This window comes from Sminthopsis crassicaudata, chromosome 1 (genome assembly GCF_048593235.1).
Source record: "Sminthopsis crassicaudata isolate SCR6 chromosome 1, ASM4859323v1, whole genome shotgun sequence".
Lineage (NCBI taxonomy): Eukaryota > Metazoa > Chordata > Mammalia > Dasyuromorphia > Dasyuridae > Sminthopsis > Sminthopsis crassicaudata.
Genome location: NC_133617.1, coordinates 175,896,211 through 175,918,596, shown reverse-complemented (window position 1 = coordinate 175,918,596; position 22,386 = coordinate 175,896,211). Strand labels below are relative to the sequence as shown.

Below are 22,386 nucleotides of genomic sequence, written 5' to 3'. Positions count from 1 at the left end.
ATAATGTTGTAAAAAAAAAAATTACCTATGCATATGTACTGTCAAAAAATGCTATAATTATACATTTTTTTAATTTAATTTTTATTTTATTTTATAATTATAACTTTTTTTTTGACCGTACATATGCATGGGTAATTTTTTATAACATTATCCCTTGCACTTACTTCTGTTCAGATTTTTTCCCTTCCTCCCCCAACCCCCTCCCCCAGATGGCAGGCAGTCTTATACATGTTAAATATATTACAATATATCCTAGATACAATATATGTGTGTAGAACCGAATTTCTTGTTGCACAGGAAGAATTGGATTCAGAAGGTAAAAATAACAGTTTACACTCATTTCCCAGTGTTATAATTATAAAATTAATTTAAAAAAATAGAGGGATAGCTCTGATACAGAATGGAAACATTCTCATTGGCAATTCACATGGAGATTATGACCATTCCAGGAAGAATTGGAATTGTTTTATTAATAGGTGACAATCAGGTATAGAAGATATTTTAGGACAATAGGGGGTTAGAGTCCCTCAAATGACTGCATTAGAGAGCCATTGATTTAATTTAAAAATTCATTTATTCTTCCTAATTTTGATGATATGGGATCTCATTTATTTGGGCACTCCCTTCTTGGTGCAACTCATACTTTTTATATTATCTCTTTTTCTTGTATATGTTCTCCAGTATATCTTTCATACAAGTTCTAAAGACTTTCTTCTATGTCCTTTAATCATTCATATGTGTAAGTCCTACATAAGAGATGAGGCAAATGACCCTGGTTTGCCTATTAAAAAAAATTTCAATCTAGAAGGGGAAGACTTTCAGAGTCCTCTTTCCTTCCTTCCTTCCTCCTCTCCCTCTATCCACAAGGGGAATCATACTCTTACATGTAAATAAATGTTCTGCCCAAAACAATATAAATTTTGATCCCTTAAACCTCAAGAGATAGCTTGGAGTTTGAGACTAGATCTTTTTTTTCTCTTCGCTATTTATTTATTCTATCATTTAAAAAACAATTAACTCTTCTATCCCATGTAACTTCATTTTGAAATAAAATTCTGAAAACCAGGCATAAAACCCATAGTCCTAAACCCCAATCACTTTGGCTTTCACTGATTGTCCAATCATAGATTCTGGTCCCTCTCATTTGGTCATTGTTTTGGTTTTGGTGGCTCACAGTGAGGATAAATAGCAATTGTTTCTATTCTGGCCAGAAACCCCGAGGATCTTCTCCTCCCAGATTGATCTTTTTTTTTAGTAGACAAATTAGATTATCTTTTGCCTCATGTCTTACCTAACCTTAAATCAATGAATGAGTGTTACCTCAGACAAAAGGCCAAGGTCTCCCACTGCATCTGAGGTCATGGCCAGTTGTCTTACTCTATGTCTTACCACTGGACTCAGATGTCTCTGGAAGAGAGAGAGAGAGTTTGGCAATTTTGCAGTCTTGCCTCACTTAACTCCAATTTATTTGCAAGTCATAACATCACCCTCCTAAAGTCATTGATCCTCTTTGAGAACAAAACATGGACAATAACAAATATCAGTACAATATTGAGGTCGTCCACTTTTTACCCCATAATCTTTACTTATGACTGAACCAATGCCTTTTCTGTCATAACATTGTCAGATGGCATCCCGCACACTTCTTTTCTCATGCAAGTTATAATAGGTATCATACTTTGGCAAATGATTTCCTTCAGCTGAGTGAATTCTATTTCAAACATTTATGGGGTGTATCACTCTGCACAAGTCACTTATCTCTTTCAAACTGTCTCCTCATAATTAGAATGTAAATTCTTACAGGTTATAAGTATCAAATAAGGTAGTCTACATATAGAATAGGCAGCTAGGTGGAACAGTGGGTAGAGAACTGGGTCTGGAATCAGGAAGACTAATCTTCCTGAGGTCAAATCTGGCTTCAGACATTTACTAGTTGTGGAACCCTGGGCAAGTCTCTTAATCCTGTTTGCCTTAGTTTCCTTATTTGTAAAATGAGCTGGAAAAGGAAATGGCAAATCTCTAGTATCTTTGTCAAGAAAAGATACTCTACTTTGTCAAGAAAAAGATACTCTAGTATCTTTGTCAAGAAAATCCAAAATGGGATCATGAAGAGTTGGACATGACAGAACAACTGAAATACATAAGTGCTTTGCAAACCTTAAGGTTGGGTAGAACAAGAAGAAAGAAACAGAAAAACAAGAAGTTTTAGAAAGATCCCTTGACTGATTCAACTAGTTGGGAAATTACAATTGAAATAAATATTTTGTATTTTTAAAGAAGTCATTTTGATATCTAAGTATTGAACATAATTAGTTGGAATTATGGCATAAAATACCTCATTGGCTCCAAGATGCTTTCTATCCTTAACATTCTTGCTGTGTCAATAAGCCTATTTATTATTCAGTAATTCAATAATGTTCAGAGGCTATTTCTGACTGAAGAAGGGAGAGAATTGTATAAGACAAAGGATTTTCCAAAAAACTGGGGGATCTTGACAAGGTATTGTCTACAGCTTTCTGATTTCTCTATTGAAGTTTATATTTAAAATCTCTTTCTCCTTCCTTCCTCTCTCCCTCCCTTCACCTGTACATTTAACTTTGTCTCACTTGAGCCACAATTCAAATTCCCATGAACTTCTTATGTAAAAATATTGCTTCCTTTATGAAAAAATTGGTATTGCTCCCTAAGGGTTATGTGTTTATGACAGAGACAGGTAACATAGAAATAAAGAGTAAAAAAAAGGAAAGATGAATCCTTCATATTTGTCATTTTTTTAATGGTACAATAATAGTTTGCTATATTCATGTACCACAATTCATTTAATCATTCCCCAACTACTGGGCTGCCATTTTGTTTCCTTTTTTTTTTTACTACTGTTATTGATATTTTTCTGTTTGGAATGTTTGATTTCCACAAGGAATATATCCAATAGGACTGTCTTTTGCCCCTTTTTGAATTCCTCAGTGCCTAGCCTGGCATGTAATAGTTGTTCAATAAATGCTTATTGATTAATTGATATCACTATATAAGTATGATTTATTGACTTTTTAGTATACTTTCATTTTTTCCCAGAAAATGCATGAATTCCCATGAATAGTGCATAAATATGTTTTTTCTTTTGTAACCCTTCCAAAATTTCTAATTTTTGTTCTTTATCACCATTACCAATTTAATGGGTTTGAAGTAGAACCTTAAAGTTATTTTAATTTGTATTTTAAAAAATAAGTTTTGATTTGGAACACTCTTTCATATGGTTGTTGATAGCTTGCATTTTCTCTTTTGAAAAATTCCTATTCATATTCTTTGATCACCTATCCATTAGAAAATCAGTCTAATCTTTTGTATAAATTTATTTTATATCTTTCATTTTACAGCTTTCTCAAATTTATTTTAGTAAAGATTCCTTTCCTTTCCTCTTCCAACTTCTTTTCCAACTTAGTTGCATTGATTTTGTTCATGCAAAACATCTAAAAATTTTATATAATAAATGTAAAAATTTGTATGTGGTTGCTGTCCAAATATAAATAACTTGTCTTATGTATACTATGGTTATATAGGTGGAATCTGGTCCACTTACATTCAAAGAAAACTGATTCTTGCCTCTATAAGGAACAGGGAAAGGCTGAGACTAGATGCTTTATTTTTTACTTGCCTGTTTCCAATAAATTATATTTATCTCTTGTGCTCAATTATTGGTAGTTGAGGGGCACAGTACTTTGAGGACCAGGATAAATGTTATTTTCCTTGATCTCAAGGGAAGTTTAGTATTGACATCTATCTAAAACCATCAGCAATCATTATGATTAGTAGGGATAAGCTAGAAACATTCCTAATAAGATCAGGAATGAAACAAGAATGCCCATTATTTCCACTATTATTTAATATTGTACTAGAAATGTTAGTTTTAGCAATAGGAGAAGAAAAAGAAATTGAAGGAGGAAACATCTTTGCATATGATATAATGACATATTTAGGAATTCCTAGAGAATCTACTTTAAAAACTGTTAGAAACAATTAATTTTAGCAAAGTTGCAGGATAGAAAATAAACTCACATAAATCATCCACATTTCAATGTTACCAACAAAGTTCTGTAAAAAGAAACTCCATTTAAAATAACTGTAGACAATATAAATTATTTGGGATCTACCTGTCAAGAGAAAACCAGGAACTGTGTGAACACAATTACTAAATGTTTTTCATACAAATAGTCAGATCTAAACAATAGGAAAAATAAATAGGAAAAATATCAATTGCTCATGGGTAGGCTGAGTTAATATAATAAAAATAACAATCTTACCTAAATTAGTCTACTTATGAAGGCTATACCAATCAAACTGCCAAAAAATTATTTTATAGAGCTAGAAAAATAAATAACAAAATTCATCTGGAAAGAACGAAAGCTCAAGAATTTCAAGGAAATTAATGAAAAAGAGAAACCCAAAGACTCCAGTTTCTGGGAGAAGAACTCACTATTTGACAAAAACTTCTGGGAAAATTTGAAAATAATATGGCAGAAATTAGGCATTGATCAATATCTAACATTCTATACCAAGATAAGGTCAAAATGGGTTCATGATTTAGCTATAAAGGGTGATATTATAAGAAAATTAATAGAGCAAGAGATAGTCTACTTGTCAGAGGCAGAGGAAAGGAATTTATAGCCAAAGAAGAACTATAGAACATTATGAGATGCAAAATAGATAATTTTTATTACATCAAATTAAAAAGTTTTTGCACAAACAAAACCAAAAAAGCCAAGATTAAAAAGAAAGTAGAAAGCTGGAAAACAATTTTTACAGCCATTGTTTCTGATAAACGCCTTATTTCTAAAATATATAGATAATTGATTCAAATTTATAAGAATAGACCATTCCCCAAGTGATAAATGGTCAAAGGATATGAAACAGATAATTTTCAGATGAAGAAATTAAAGCCATCTATAGTCATACAAAGAATACTCTATTGATTAGAAAAATGCAAATCAAGACAACTCTGAGATACCATTTCACACTTCTCAGATTGGGAAAGATGTCAAGGAAAAATAATGAATGTTGGAGAGGATGTGGGAAAACTGGGACATTAATGCATTGTTGGTGTAGTTGAGAACTGATCTAGCAAATCTGTTGAGCAATTTGGAACTATTCTTAAAGGGCTATAAAAGTGTGATATCCTATTCCCAAAACATCATAAAAGAGGGGAAAGGACCCACATGTGCAAGAATGAGTTATGTAACAGCCCTTTTTGTAGTGGCAAAGAATTGGAAATTGTGTGAATGCCCATAATTGGGGAATGACTGACTAAGTTATGGGTATATGAATATAGTGGAATATTATTGTTCTGTAATGGAAAATCACTTCATTGTCTCTGCCAAGAAAGTCCTAATGGTAGGTCACAGAATCAGATGCAACTGAAAAATGATTCAACAACAACAAAAAACACTCAACTGAAAATTTAACAGTAGGCCTTCTAAAACTATTACATCGGTGACTTCAGTGTACCACTGGTTTCTAAAATTTTTTTTGAGGTAATCAAGGTTGTAACTTGCCCAAGGTCACACAAGTAGTAAGTGTCTAAGGCTTGTTTTGAACTCAGATCCTCCTGACTTCAAGGGTTATATTTAATGTGCAGCTACCTGCCCCTAGTTTCTAAATTCTTAATAATTATTTCACCTTGATTCTACACCCTAATAAGAGCAAGTATGAAATAATTCCCACTTGACAATATTTCTGCCAAATAAGCAAAACATTTCCTTTAAAGCTGTTTAAGAATGTGATTTGTTATCTCCTGGCAACTAGATGACTTAGTGACAGAATGCTTGGACTCAGGAGGATATGTGTTTGAATTCTATCTCATAAACTTATTAATTAAAGTGACTCTGAGTAAATCACTTTATCCTATTTCTGAAGTCTCCTTCTCCAATTGGTGAGTTCCTCTATGGAACTTCCACTTGAGAAAATATGCCAGCCATGTTAACTCTAATATGATTCACTATCCACCAAGGGAAAGTCAGGAACTATATGAGCAAAACTACAAAACACATTCCACACAAATAAAGTCAGATCTTAACAATTAGAAAAATATTAAGTGCTTTTCTAGATCATATTTTTCTCATGCAGCAAAATAACTGTATAAATATGTATACATATATTGCATTTAACATATACTTTAACATATTTAACATGTATTGGACCTCCTGCCATCTAAGGGAGGGGGTGGGGAGAAGGAGGGGAAAAGTTGAAACAGGTTTTGCAAAGATCAATGTTGAAAGATTACCCATGCATGTTTTGTAAATAAAAAGCTATAATAATAATAATAATAACAAAAAACCCCAAAATAATTCAAATATGATTCAGAACCTGACTCTATGGACTGCACTTAGTGTATCTCCCCCCAAGTTCTATATTTCCAGTTCCCTTTTATGTACTATATTTCGCATATGCATATTACAAAAAATGTAAGCTCCTTGCTTTACAAAGAATGTAAGCTCCTTGCTTTGGTTTTACTTGTGGTTATATTTCTAGTGTTTGGTACCTTGTAAGCCTACCACATAGTAAGCACTTAATAATCTTTTATTTGTAAGCTAGGGATAAAAACAGCACCTACATAACAGAGATGCAGTGAAGATTTAATACAGGAAATGCATTTTAATAGCTTTAAAGTGCTATATAAATATTAGTTTTTATTGTTATAGAAGATTCATAATATGGGAATAGCAAGATATAGATCAGAACAATTAGAGATGGCTCTGGATGTAGTGAGAGACCTTGGCCTTTTGAAATTATGGTCTTTCCCAGGCTTCAATTTGTGTGAGGCGACGCCCATTCAGTAATTAAGGATAGGTGAGAAGTGAAGCAAAGAATGGCCTCTTTTACCTAGTCCCCCTCCCCCCCCAAAAAAAAATCAACCTGGGTGGAGAAGACTCCAAAACAAAATCAATTGCTATTTACACTCATTCTGAACCATCAGGATCCAATGACCAACGGAGACTTAGGCTGACATCTATTGTTGGCCAATCAATGAGAACCAGAATGATTTGGGTTAAAGGCATATTCCATATTAAAAAAAAGAAATCTGGCCTGTAAACCCAAAGTACCTTGCTAGGTTTCAGCAATCAATCAATCAATCATACATATATGTATGTATGTATGTGAATATATATTCCTTTGGGCAGAGTACCTGAAAGAAAAGTGCTATGTAATTGCTGACTATTTATTATTGTTGTTTCCTTTCTTCTTGTCTCAAGTCTCTTTTGAACCTTCTCTTATTGGCATCTGACCCCTTCATTCAACTGCTCTTGATTACTTTTTCCTCCTGATACTGTCTCTTGGTTCTCCTCCTTGATATATGATATCGGGATCCTTCTATTTTATATCATTCACGATATGTGCAATAATTTGGGTATACCCCAAGGCTGGGCCCTCTTTTATCTCTATACTTACTTGATGACCTTACTTTCTTATTTTCACATTAAATTTCATATTAAATATTTTGAACAAGATTAATTAGCCTTCTATTTTACTTCCTTTACATGCCCTATTCTTCACTGAGAAAGCAAGAAAAATGAAATTTTTATTACTAACATATATAGTCAAGCGAAACAAAATTTCTTATTGTACATGTCTAAAAATATTGCAATCTGCATTCTGATTCAGTCACCTCTCTGTTGGGAAGTGAGCAGAATGTATTGTTGTGAGTCCTCAATTGTATTTAATCATAGTATTGTTCTGAGTTCTTAAACTTTTTTTTTATATTTTGTTTTAATCAGCCAAGATCTCCTTCTAACCCTCCTAATTTTCCCCCAGCTCTATTGTGAATACAAGAAAAACAATATCTATTACAAACATATATTATCAATCAAAACGTATTTTTATATTGGTCATGCATGGCCTAAAAAAATATGTTTCATTCTGCATTTTGAATTATTTTGCTCTCTATCAGATAATGTTTTGCCTCTTTCTTTATTGATCCCTTGGTATTTCTGCTTGATCATTATGTTTATAAGAAGTTAGCACCTTTATAAGAGAATTCCACCATACTTCTAAACCACAACTTATTTATCCATTATCCATTTATGGGCATCCCTTTATATTCCCATTCTTTATTATTTTAAAAAGAACTACAGATATTTTGTATTCTTTAGAATTCATTTTTCTTAGGATCAACCCTTCCTTTAATTTGCCCTCCCTGCTTGCTCTTCCTTTTTTTTCCCCCTCCGTTGAGTGAAATGTATTTCTGTACCTAATGATATGTGTGTGTATATATTATACCTTTTTATTGACTAGTTCATATGGGAATGACGTTCAAGCATTAGTCACTTCCCCTTTCCCCCTTTCTCCTTGTTTGTAGTATTTGCTCTTTGGTTCTTTTCAATGGTTCAATGATCCAAGGCAATCCTAATAAATTTTGGATAGAAAACGCCATCTGCATCCAGGGAGAAAACTATGGAGACTGAATGTAAATTGACACATGCTATGTTCATTTTTTTTCCCCCTTTTTCTTCTATTTTTTTTTTTCCTCTTCTGGTTTTTCCCTTTTGTTTTGATTTTTCTCTCTCAACATGATTTGTAAAGAAATATGTGTTTTAAAAAATTAATGTACATGTAAAAAATAGCATAAAGAAAAAAAAAGGAAAAAAGATTCAATCTGATATATTTTCTATACCAAGAGGAGAAATTTATGGATAAGCATGCTCCACGTTGCTTCTTTATTACTCTACCATCTTGACTTTTCCCTATCTCATTCAAAAAGCATTTTTCTTGTGCTAGACACTGAACTAAGTCTTGAAAATATGAAGACCAGAGAAAAATAGTCCCTCCCTTCAAAGAATTTATAGTCTAACAGAAGAGAGAACATTTTATACATAAATAAATTATATATATGGATATTTACATACATACATAATTTATATAAGGTAATTTTGGGAAAGAATACTCTATGTAGGGGGTGAGTTGGTAGAAGAGAAACAATATATTTGAAAATGAAGTTGATGGATGGAAAAATGAAAAGAGAAAAAAAGAAAAAGAATGTGACCAAGAGAAACCTAAAAAATAATTTTTTTCCACAATTTGTTCTTCAGTCTTTTAGCCAGGGTTCTTGATCCTTCTCTTAGTTTACTTCCCTGCTTCCTGCTTCCTATCAATTTGCTGGCCTAGACCTACAATATCTTCGTACTTCTGCTGACTCCCCTGGCCTCTGGACCTCTTCCCTACTAGGATCTATGAAACCTATCAGCTGACCTCGGACACAAGGCCCATATCCCACATGCTTCATGTGCCCACCACTTTATGCCAAAGATTTGAATGACCTAAATATAAATTTTGCCCTCTTTGCCCTTTCTTGCAAACCCTGGCTCTTCCTGTGCCTGATTTCTTTAGCTGTTTTCTTGCCACAGTGTGGGAAATGGGCTACTTTCCCAAACACCTTCTCAGGTTTATTTTTAGCAGGTGACTGACCTATTTCCCCTTCCCAGAATTTTTTTTTTTTTTTTTTTTTTTTTTTTTTAAGCAGAGGGCAGAGGCACCAGCAGGGGACTGAATGCAATGTCTGCCTTCCCTTTCTTTCAGCCTCAGGAGCAGAATCCCTATTGCAGAATCCCTGTAGTCACTGTAGGCACTCAGCAGTCCCTGTCAGTGCGGTGGACGAGCTGACATCCAGGAATCTCAGGCTGTCAGTTATGCTAGACTACTATCTGTCCATATTGGAAAGGGTCAGTCAGTAGCCTGGGGTTCAAAGTCTGAAAATTGAAGCAAGCCTTGGAGTATGTTGGCTACTGGGGACCTGAATTAAGTCCTGTGTGAAAGGCAGCCTACATTATTTTATTTTATCTAAAACAAGTTCCTCCAGACTCTAGTTTCTCACCTTGTTGTGAAATAGTTGTACTAAATTGTTCTTTTCAAGCCTGGGTGGGAGCTGTAGATAAGCTCCTGGGTGTAATTTGGAGAAGAACCCTTTGTCTTACAGGCTTGATAATCTCTGATCCATTCAGACGGGAGCACAACATGTCTGGATGTGCACAAAGACAGAACTATGGAGCTGAATGGAGCTAGGGAGTAAGGACCAGCAGAGATGTGGGTTGAGCAAGCAATTATATACAAGGGATAATTTAGGAGGTGCTCAGTCTTTAGACACTGGGGATACAAATGTGAGTTTGACTGGAGGGCCAAAGGACTAGAAGTTACGTTTTTTGACTTGCTTCACAATTTTGCTACAGAGATAAAGTCCATTTGACCCTCCCTTCCCCCCAGTCTTATCTCAGCTTGTGTCACACTTTGGGGTTAGGTCCTCTGGGGCATTTCACAGAATCATAGAATGGCAGTTAGTTGGGAGAGACCTCAGAGGTCACCAACCTAATTTACATTTAAACCATAATTGCTGTCCAAGATGTCACTAACAAGTATTCATCCACCCACTTTGGGTCATGGGCACTCCCCAGCTCTGTCCCCTGCCCTCCAGGCAGTCCATCCCACTATTGACTAGCTTAGATTGTTAGAAATTTTTCCTTATATTGAAATAAAATTTCCAATCTTATACCTTCTACCTATTGGTTTTAGTTCATCCCTCTGAGGAAGGCAGAAATCAGTCATGAAAAATCTTTAGAAAAAGTAAGTTATCATGTCATGTCCTCTCTCCTCTCCCCCTTAGCCCTAATCAAATGGGAAGTTTGTATAATTGCTAAATAATTGTTTTAGACCTTTTCTTCCGTTTGTCTCTACATATATAAAAGAGATTAGTTTGGCTTCTTTTAATTCAAAGTCCTATTTAGGAATCAGAACTGACTACTCAGAGAAGGGTAAAGAAAGCAGGATTTCACAGGCCAGGAAAACCCCTGTTTCTTTCCTCTATTTCCCCTCATTCCCAGGATCTTTTCATTCTGAAACTACTTTATCTGGGGACAAAGCCTTTAAACCCACAATTTCTTTAATTTTTCTGAAATTATTTCCTATTCACGCTGTACATATCTATGGTGTACTAGTTGTTTAAATGTTTTTCCCCAGTAGAATGTGAACAGTCCAGAGACCTGGGCAGCTAGGTGGCGCAGTGAATAGAGAGCCAGCCTTGAATTCAGGAGGACCGGAGTTCAAAGCTGTCCTCAGACACTTAACACTTCCTAGCTGTGTGACCCTGGGCAAGTCACTTAACCCCCCAGCCTCAGGGGAAAAACAAAACAAAAAAAAACATTTATTAAATCAAACATTTATTAAACACCTACTATGTGCCAGGCAGTGTTGGGATTACAAATATTTTAAAAAAAAAAAGTCCCTCCTTTCAAGAGCTTATAATCTAGTGGATACAAAAGGAAGCTGAAATGTAGGAAGGAAAGGTGCCCAAGACATGGTAGAAAGGTCAGAAGAATCTCAAAATTGTTCAAGCAGGTGAAGATCTTTGTAGCTGAGTTTCCTCCTTGAAAGGAGGCACACTAATATATTGTTAACGGAGCTGTCTGAAGGAGGTACAACCCTTTTGGAAAGTAATTTGGAATTATACAAATAAAGTGATTAAAATGTCCATACCCTTTGAACCAGAGACTCCATTACTGGGCTTAGCAACCAAGAAAACCACTGAAAAAGAAAAAAGTTTCTATATGTTCCAATCAGTAAACATTTATTAAGTACCTACTATGTGTTTGGAATTCATACTCTCTATTCGGGAAAGAGAGTGGTGATAAAGTAGAGGCCCAATGCTGATGGGATCTTGCAGGTGGATGAAGTTTATATATAGTAGTACTTTTTTGTGATAGCTAAGAATTGAAAAGCAAAGTAGATTCTTGTTATCTGGGGAATGGCTAAATAGATTTTGGCACATGAATGGAATGGAATACTATGGTAAGAAATGATAAATGTGATAAAGTATGAAAGATACAAACAGAAGCATGAAAAGAAGTATGAACTAAGGAATTATAAGAACTATACACAATAACTATAAAAATGAAAATTAAAAACTACACATCAAAAAACTGAAATTGAATGTAACATAATTATAAAAATCAAACAAGACTAGAATGAAGATATATGAGAAGAAATCCTTTGTGGAGGTGGGAGTCCACAGATATTATATACTGCGTATGTTTTAGGACATTTTCAAAGTATAATCAAATATGCTCATTTTTTTCTTCTAATAATAATACTATTTTTCATAAGAAAAGGATCTCTGAGAAGAAGAAAAATAGTTGGGATAACTATAGTGATACAAGAAAAGAAAGTAACAACAAAAACTTATTTAAAAATTCATACCAAGGCACAAATTGTGATAGGAGATCTTGTCCTCAGAGCAGGTTCTGATAAAACCTAGCATGACAGAGATGAACTTCATCTACTACATTGTTTTCCTGAGGCCATTTTCTAAAAGTTAGTGTCTGCTCTAGATTGTCAGAGATCATCTTATCCAACCCTCTGTCTTTATGCAGGAAAGCATGGAACTGACCTGAAAAGTATAAAGTAATTGGGAAATGGAGGAAGCAGATGAAGCTGAACCTTGTAAAAGAATGAAGTAAGCACCACAGGGATGGTAGATTTCATATTCAGGAAATGCCAGTTGTTTAGCTAGTTTGTAGAATGTGTGAGGGGAAAAAATGTGCAACTAATCTGGAAAGATAGACTTGTGCTAGATTGTAAAAGCATTTAAATGCCAAACTGTAAGAGTGTGTATTTTGTTCTTACGACAAGGGGAACCACAGAAAATTCTTTAGCAAGAGAAAATGTAGACAGACCTATCCTTTAGGAGTATCAGTTTTGTAGCTGTATGCAAAATGGATTAGGAAGGGGAGAGACTGAAAGCAGGAAGACCACCTAGAAGGCTATTCCTTTAGTCCAGGTTAAGTAAAATGGAGATTCTTAATTTGCTTACAAAGGGGATAGAATTGGGGTATTAATATCTAACCAGGAATGGGAAGGGGGAAACGGAGGTTGATAGGAAGGGGGGGTGAGAGAAAGAAACCCCTGGAGGATTTACCCAAGCTCTCTGGCCCTTGGATGCCTGGCTAGGGAGGGAAGGAAGGAATTCAGAGATTTTATCCAAGCCAATCCTTTCATCATATAGATAAAAAACTGAGTCACAAAGAATGAAGACACCTCATCAAGGTCAAATAGTAGTTTGGTAGGGTTCAATCTGAAAAGTGAAATGACATTATTATATGGCATATGGTAAATGAATGAAATTCAAAATAATGTGCTATAAAAAAGGTCAGACTCATCCTACTCCTTTTTAACCCTAATTCCTTAACTAGGTGAGAGTATCCTAGCTCAAACAATCATAGGCATCAAGATTGGGAAAAGTGAGAAAAGTCTTGAAGTGAAGTGATGCTGGACAAAAGTTGACTGGGGGATTCATTACACCTCCTTGATGGCTCTCAGATAAAAGAATTGAGTTAGCTAGGAAAGGAATTTTAGAAATTGGAGCCAGAACAGAGGTCTAACTGAAACTTCTGAAAAGAAACTCTCTGAGAGGGGGAGTGATGGTAGCTAGGTAGGGAACAGGAAGGCTTTAGCTTTCTTTGCTCAGGTGCCCTCTTCCCACTCCCTACTTTTGACAGAAAGAGGGCTCTTCCAGCTTTGGAGAGTTCAGAGGATGTTGGACTTTCCATCTTCCCATACACCCACTCATATTCCAAATGGCATCTCCACATTAACTATCAGCAGCATTTACACTGAGAGAAAAAGACAAAAAAGGAATAGATTCCCCTACTAATTTTACAGGGAATTTCTTAGAATCTGTATAATAATAATAATAATAATAATAATAATAATAATAATAATAATAATAATAAAACAGAAAGCATTAATATGTACTAAGTACTTTACATCATTCTTTCATTAAACAACACACAACACCACTGCAAGATAGTTACTATTATCATACCTGTTTTACAGATGAAGAAACATAAGAAAAGATGATTTTGGATACTTAATATATGTTTAGGAGAGAATCTTTTTTAGACTTTTAAGGAGGAACACTTAGAACTCTGAGGGAAATATATAGCTAGACAAGCTCTCTGGGGACCATGGACTCATCAAGGGGTCATGGAAATTGGGATTAAAGGTGGCCTAGAATTTTTATAGACAAGAGTACCATAACAGTTGAAAGAAAAAGAAAGAAACAGACACATACACACAGAAACAGAGAGAGAAAGAAGAAAGATAGAGGCAGACAAATAAAGTGGGACACAGACACAGAGAGTCAGATATATAACAAAAGAGATAGATATATAAAGATAGAGACACACATAGAGAGACAGAGACAGAAACAGAAAGAGACAAAAAAAGGGAAACTGAGTTCTCTTCTGACTTGGGTGGGGGAAGGGTTTAGATGCCACAAAAGCAAGGACGATAAGAACTTGAGGCTCCCCTTGGAACCTTTTTATCTGGGATGTGTCATATGCTACAGAACCATCTGTTGTTTTTGAAGCCATTTCCAAAACTGTCCTAATGGCCTTTGTGCCTTGGAAAAGCAAAGCATGTTAGTCTCAAAAATCACCTTGCATTGCAGGGCCAGTTGGTGGCAAAGGAAATGCATGCAGTTCCTGGCAGTGGAGGACAAACTCTTAATTAAAGTATAGATCCAACATGTTCTGTCTCAAGGAAGAAATACAATCCAAGGCCCGACCTCAGCCTGAAAACTAGGTGTTTTCATCATTATCCATTAGATTTGACTGATTTTAAATCAAATATTTTTGAGGTTGAGCAATAAGAAACTGGGACAAGAGTTTATTGACATGATTTAATATTCAGAGAGCATTTAGGAAGCCAATATCGGGATTGCCTTAATCTGCATCTTCTCAATGCTTAGGACTGATAGATATTGGGGTGACTCTTTGGGTCTTATTCAACCCATTCTGATTTGATCTGCGTAGAATCATTCAGCTCATGTATTTCCATTTTATCAACAAAGATAGATTTAGCTTTATCAGGACATAAGAGATTAGAGGGGCTCAATTTTCCTCCTTGACTCCAGAGAGCAAAACCAGAGCCAATGGATGCTCCTCCTGCATGGGATCATGGCAGACTGCTTTGTCACTGAGCTGCTGCTTCTGGACTGAGCAGGGGAAGATGCTCTGCTTCTGGGTTGCTGCTACTAGGCTGGAAGGTTGGACCCTGGGCTCTTAGGGTGTAATATGTCTCCCAGAGGAGTCGATCTGCTGGATGTCATGGGCTTGCTTTCCCATGGGCAGCTGAAATTTTTTTCTGCTTTCATGCAGTGGATTTGTGGTATTACTTCATTCTCATCAGCTAGTGAAAGAGCACTAGAGTAACTAGTAAGAGTTTCTAGAATAACAACTCTTGCCTTAAGATTGGCAGAAAAGGAGAAGGGAGTAGACGAGAGGAGAGAAAAAGAGATAGAAGAGAAAAAAATGGTTGTGGGGCAAGTTCCTAATGAAGAATGTGTGGTATCAAAGAAACAAGTAAAAAAATGAAGGATTAAAATTGGAAAGGAGATTTTTGTAGAGGCAAGAAACTGGAAACTGAATGGATTCCCATCAGTTGGAGAATGGCTGAATAAGTTATGGTGTATGAATGTAATGGAATATTATTCTTCTATTAGAAATTATCAGCAGAATAATTTCAGGAAGACCCGGAGACACATACATGAACTAATGCTAAGTAAAGTGAGTAGAACCAGGAACATATTGTACACAGCAACAATAAGATTATGTGATGATCAACTCTGATTGTTGTGACTCTTTCCAACAGCAAGGTTATTCAGGCCATTTCCAATGGTCTTATGATGGAGAGAACCATCTATACCAAGAGAGAGGACTAGGGATTGAGTGTGGATCACAACATAGTATTTTCACTCTTTTTGTTGTTTTTTGCTTGCATTTTGTTTTCTTTCTCATTTTTCCTTTTTGATCTGATTTTTCTTGTGGAAATATGCATAGAAGAATTGTGCATATATTGTGTAACATATATTGGATTGTTTGCCATCTAGGGTAGAGGGATGTGGGGAGAAGGGAGGAAAAAATTTGAAACACAAGGCTTTGTAAGGGTGCATGTTGAAAATTATCCATGCATATGCTTTGAAAATAAAAAGCTTTAATAAAATAAAAAAAATAAAATTGTGAAGGAGAAAAGTATGCTTTTAACTCCAAGACTGGAGTAAAAGCTGTGGGAATGAATGGGGATATACAAAAACTTTAAGGGACAAAGTAAAGGCTATGAATGATGGCCTCAATTTTCTCAATAAAGAGAAAGTCACCAGCTGAGAGGAATGTATGGACTGTCATTGGAATTTGAGGAAAGAAGAGAAAATTAGGAAGAATAAATGAGGCAAATGTGATAGTTAATTGGGGGAATACTAAAGGATTGCTAACAGTAAAGGTTTGGTTGAAATTAGACAACATGAATTTAGAGTATATCATTAACATAGTGTATAGTACATTTCATTCATCCACATTTTTTTCCCTCAAGAAGTAACTTTGGTCTAAGAAGACATTTCAAAAAATGTTTCTCTCCCATTACTTCTAGAAGTAGAGATAGAATATCTAGTAGAGTGCTTTGAATATAGTATATATTTATAAAAATTTCTTGGATTTAATTGAAAATCTTTGATTACTAAGAATAAATGAATTCTTAGTCTCATGTATCAAATAATAAAAGAATGGAAATATCAGCTTATAAAATACATATTCTCCCTTCTGTGGCATAGTGGAAAGCACATTGGATTTATATACTCTCAAGTTTTGAAGACATTTCTTAATGTCTTTTGGCCTCTGTTTCCTCACCTGTAAAAAATGAAGGGGTCAAACTGCATATAAAACAGCCTAGTTCTAAATCCCATGATCCTAAAAATTATAAAGCTCATTCCTTTATAATACTTACCATGCAGGAGAACATACTTGAGTTTAATCTGGGTAGGGATAGGAAGGAGAGATTTCCCAGTAAAAACATATATATTATGTATATATAGGTATAAACACTTACATACAAAATAGATAAGCAGCAAGGTGTATAAAGCACTCAATCTGGAGTCAGGAAGAAATTTGGCCTTAAAAACTGGCTAGATATGTGATCTTAAATAAGCCATTTAATATCCATCTTTCTGTTTACTCTTTTCAAAAGGTGAATAATAATAGTATCTACTTGTCAGACTTCTTGTCAAGAGAAAATGAGATAATATTTGTAAAGTTCTTTTTTTAACCTTAAAACACTATATAAATGCTTGTGTGTATTATTATTAGCTTTTCTTTCTTAATTTATTTTGAACTTAAATACAGAAAGACCAAAGAAAAAACATTTTCATGTACATAGCATAACATAAAAAGATTTTCATAGACATTAATTTAAAGAAAACATTACAGTAAATTAAAAAATATAACATCTCTTAAATGTGCCAAAGTTAAAAAGGAAAAGAAAAAAATCACCTTGTGACATCTTATTTAATTTTCTATTTTAATCTTTTTTCTCTGTATCTTGACATGCATTTAGTGTTCACATAAATTTATGGGGAATCTATGATTTCTTAAAACCTCTAATGATAAGATACACCTTACATCTCTAATGATAAGATACACCTTATTTTGCTTGTATGAGGATTTTTCCTTGACAACAAATATTTGTCAAAACGTTGAAGCATTATAACTAACCACCAGCTTTCTTTCTGAAGGCTAGATGTCTTTGGTTATCTGGAAAGCATTAAGCTAATAGAATAGTATCAAGCTCAAGAATGTTTGGAATACATAAGCCAGTAACAGAATAGTGAATTTTAATTAATTTGGCTCCCAAGGAGAAGAAGAATGTAATAACAATACCTAGAGATCTAGCTTCTCTTGATATTTCTTATATCCTTTCAACACTCAAATCTGAAGCTGAACAACTCAAAGAATCTGTTACTATCACAGTATATTCTAGGGAGACAAGGTAGGAAAAACATACTAAGAAATAGGTTATCTTAAAGTCTGTTCTAATCACACAATCTCACAGTTGGAAAACACCTCAGAAGTGAAGTAATACAATCCATCTTTATCATTTCTATATCATACCTAACAAATGGTCATCCAGATTTTCTTTCAAAATTTCATTGAGAAGTAATCTCACTACATTCCAAAGTATCTTATTGCATTTTTGAATAGCTTTAATTGTTAGTTTTTCTTTTCATTAAGTTTACATTTGTCAATTTTTAAAGCTTTCATTCATTGTTCCTAGTCTTTCTGTGTAACCAAGCAAAACAAGTCAATTCTCTTCCTTGTGACAACCCTTTAAATAATCAAAGATAGCTATTATATTACCCCTCAATTTTTTCTTTTCCACTTTAAATATCCTCAGTTCCTTCAAAATTACAATAATACATGCTTTTAAAGCTCTTACCCATTATTTTCTCCCTCTGTGGTTTGCAAAAATTATATCCTAAGCAAAGTTCATCATAAGGGCTTAATAAATGTTCCCTTCCTTCCTCTCTCTCCTAACTTCTCTCTCTGTCTCTGTCTCTGTCTCTCCAGCCATCACCCCTCATCTATTTCTAGTACACCAACCAAGGAAATTTTATTGGAACCTTAAAGAATTTGTTGGTTTTCCTTTGAGTAGGAGAGAAAAAAAAAAGAAAAGAAAATTTGAACAAAAACAAATATATTCTGTTCGATCAAATGTTTTAATCATTTTGTCTTTTTGGTATCTACAGACACTAGTTTGCTGTTTTATGCCCCAACTTCCTTGTCTAATCACTGCTCTCCACATCAACCCCTCATATGCTTGTTGACAACTAGAGATTTGAACAAAATCTTCATCTCAACAAGAGATGCACTTGTCAGTTTCTTTTGTGATCATCTTAGTGACTATAAGAAAGTGAGAGCATCAATCGAGATTCAGCCAATCTTTCTAGCCTGTCAAAATCCTTTTGATTTCTGACACTGCCATTCAACATGTTACGTATCCCAGACAGCTTTTTGTCTTCTACAGATCTGGCAAGTATGTTATCTATGCCTTCATCTGAGTCACTGATTAAAGAGAAAAAGTCAAAAATATTCCAGTGACAAGGACATATTCCAGGGTTAATCCATTAGCACTTGACTCCATCTTCCTTAGGGGGAGAGTTTTGAATTAAAAAGGCTTTATGAGACCAAAGAATCATAGATTTAGATGTAAAAGAGACCTTGAAAGTCACCTTGTTCAAGTACTTTCAAAGTACAGATGAGGAATTTGAGGTCCAGAGAAATCAAATGACAAGCTTATGGATGCATATAGGTAGTAAATAGCAGAATCAAGATTTGAAAATGTTCTGATTCCAGACTCTATATTCTTTGCACTACTCTACACTGGAGAAGGGTGGGATTTGTTGACTGATTGAATGAAGCCACATTTCTCAGGCTTCACATTTTTCATATATGTAATGGCATATTTGTAATTTTTAAAAACTTGTCATCTGAAGTTCTCTTTCTTTCTCTCTATCTCTTTTTCTTTTTCTCTGTCTCTCTCATATGTGTGTGTGTGTGTGTGTGTTTGCACTCATGGGTGCCTTTGAACACTCAGATGCTCTTTGCTGATCTAGCTGGAGTTATAAATAACTTTAACTCTGAGGCTTCAGTTTTCTCATTTCTAAGAACAGGGGATTGGATTAGATGGCCTCTAAGATCCTTTCCAAGTTTAATATTTTATGATTTTAAGTGTATGAAACTCAGTCATACAAGACACTAAGCCAGACCTAGTTTTTAGAATTGCTGCTATGTTTGGAAAAGCTCTCATTCCTCTGTCCATTGTAACTTCATATCCTGGGTTCCCATCCTTTATTGCATTCCCCAAGGCTTGGCTCTCTGCCTGCAGGCCTAATTCCTGGTAAAGTTAACACCTACCAAGGTACCACACCTATCCATATCTTGGCAGTTATTTTACTGCTTGGTCTCTGGCTTCTACCAGAGAACCTGTAATCTGGAACATTTGAGATCCCCTGAGGAACTTGTATAGCTAGATGCTATAGTGAGTAGAGTGGTGGGCCTGGAGTTAGGAAGACCTATTTCAAATCCAACCTCAGATATTTACCACCTGTGAGACCCTGGACAAGTCATTTAATCCTGTTTGCCTCAGTTCCTCATTTGTAAAATGAGCTGAAGAAGGAAATGACAAACTACTGCAATATCTTTGCCAAAAAAAATTCCAAGTGGGGTCACAAAGACATTGATAGGACTGAAAAGCAAAGGAACAACAAGGGGAATTCCTCACCCATACTTTTAAAAATTCAACTAAAAAAATCAACAGGGTTAAAAAAAGCTTTACTACTCTATTACAAATAATAAGGATAGATATTTTCTGACAGGCTTGTGGTTTACATCCCTGTAAGATGGAGAGTGTGAGAATTAGTCACCTCACCTGACATGTATATAACAGGTGTCTCACTCAATCACATTGCTACTGGAGAGCAGTGTGAGAATGATATTTGGTTTATGACCACAGCCAGTAAATTTTCTGTGAACAGATCAGAGAGAAAACATAAATCAAATGACCAACTATTTAACTAAGATAGTATAACAAAATAAATTATGAGTATAATCAAACAGTAAAACCATTCTCAAACTCTATCATTGCCAGTCTACTCCTAATACCTGAACTGAGCTAATGGGGACCTTCCAAATTTAGATTGTTTAACATATTATGGACTCTTGCTACTATAGACCATCTCCCACAGACTCACATCAGATTGCAAAAGGGAATAAATACCTCCTAGACAAAACTCATGGTCAGCGGCTTGGTATGGTGGCACGGGCATGTAATCCTCGTTTCCAGGGAAGCTGAAGGTAGTGAATTGCTTGAGTTCTAGAATTCTGAGCTGGAGTGGGCTATGTCAGTTGGGTGTATGAACTAAGAAGTCTAGCATCAATGTAATGAGTACTTGGGAGAAGGGAGGCTTGATTCTGAATCTGTAGTGAGATTGAGCCTTTGAGTAGTGTCTGTACTTTAAGTTTGGATAAAATGGGAAGATCCAGTTTGAAAGAAAGAAGGGAAGAAGAATGAATGAATGAAAAATAAAGAAGCAAAAAAAGGAAGAAAAGAAGAAGAGGAAGGGAGGGAAAGAAAGGGTAGGAAAGAAGGGAAAGAAAAAGAAGGGAAGAGAACAAAAGGAAAGGGAAGAGAAGAAGAAAAGAAAGAAGAGAGGAAAGAAAAGTAAAAGAAGGAAAGAGGAGAGGAAGAAGGGAGAGGAGAACTGCTAAACTTCTCTGGCTTCTGCAGCTTCAAATGCCACTGAATTTCTGTTTTAACAGTGCTGACCTCTGAGTCTCTTTCCACTGAGGTTCCATTCTATTTCTGGTGCTCTCTCCTCTGTTATTCAGGCAGGTGTAAAAACTTCTTTGACTTATCCCTTCCTTTATAATGTTCTTAGTTTTTAGTCTTAGCTGAATTTAGCCTAGTGAATTCCTACTACCTTAGAAAAGTCAGAGTGACCTCCTTCTCCTCTCTTCTCTCTGAAAGAGAGTATAGTACTCATCTTCTCCTGAGCATCCCTGAAGCTGAGGCTAAAAGACTCATTTCTTTTTCATTTTTCCTTTCTACTCCTCTTATGTCAGGTGGTAAACTAGAGTCTGAACAAGAAGAAGATATTAAATGCCCATAAGCATTCAGAAAACGTGTGTGCGTGTGTGTGTGTGTGTGTGTGTGTGTGTGTAATGTCTAGCTCTCTGCTAAATTCTGTTACAGTGACAAAGGGCACTACTCTTAAAGACAGATAAGGAAACTGGAACTCAGGTTAGGTGACTTGCCCAAGATAACATATATAATAAGTATTAGAAAGGACTCAAATCTCAAAGTTTGACTACTAGATTCCCAAATGGAGAAAATGTAATCAAGAAAATATAGTCAGTAACTTAAATTTTCCAAGTTTACAAATCTACAAATTACAAATCTAATTCTACAGTCAAGTATCCATGGAGAGGATCACATCTGGAACTGTGAACTTCTGAATCTGAGACCACTTAGTAGTGGAAAGAACTTGGTTGAGCAGAAGAGAAAAGGGTGTGTACAATTGAATTGAGTAAAATCATTCTGTATGGTTGTGAGTACATCACATTTTTACAAAATGAAATTAGGTTTAAATGAACATTAAGAGTAACCTTGAAAGAATAGAGATCTCATTAAAATAACATATAATGTAAGGTAAATTAATTAAGCAGCATACATATTGTAAGATATATATATATATTTATTTTAATATATTATATATTTTACATATTTATTTGTACACATATATTATGTATATTATATATATACATTATATATGCATAGCAAGGGAAGGAAATGAAAGAGAATGATTTGTAAGTTAAGGCTGTTTTTCTGCAATCTCCCCAAATATTACCTAGCAAGAAGATACATCCTTAAAAATATGAACAGAATTCACTAAGGTAGCAATCTCTATTGGGAAGAAACTGCAACCCAACAGATAGGGACTGGCATAGGATAATATAGGCAGGATAG

The 22,386-nt window shown here is 34.9% G+C and overlaps 1 protein-coding gene across 1 annotated transcript in view; it reads right to left on the bottom strand.

Moving 5' to 3' along the window:
• Positions 1-20,708, bottom strand: part of SIRT5 (sirtuin 5) — a 102,252-nt gene extending 81,544 nt beyond the window's left edge. Inside the window, exon 1 of the mRNA XM_074272008.1 lies at positions 20,638-20,708. The gene's annotated coding sequence lies outside the window, so the exon portion shown is untranslated. The remainder of the gene's footprint in view (positions 1-20,637) is intronic.
• Positions 20,709-22,386: the final 1,678 nt, after the last annotated feature.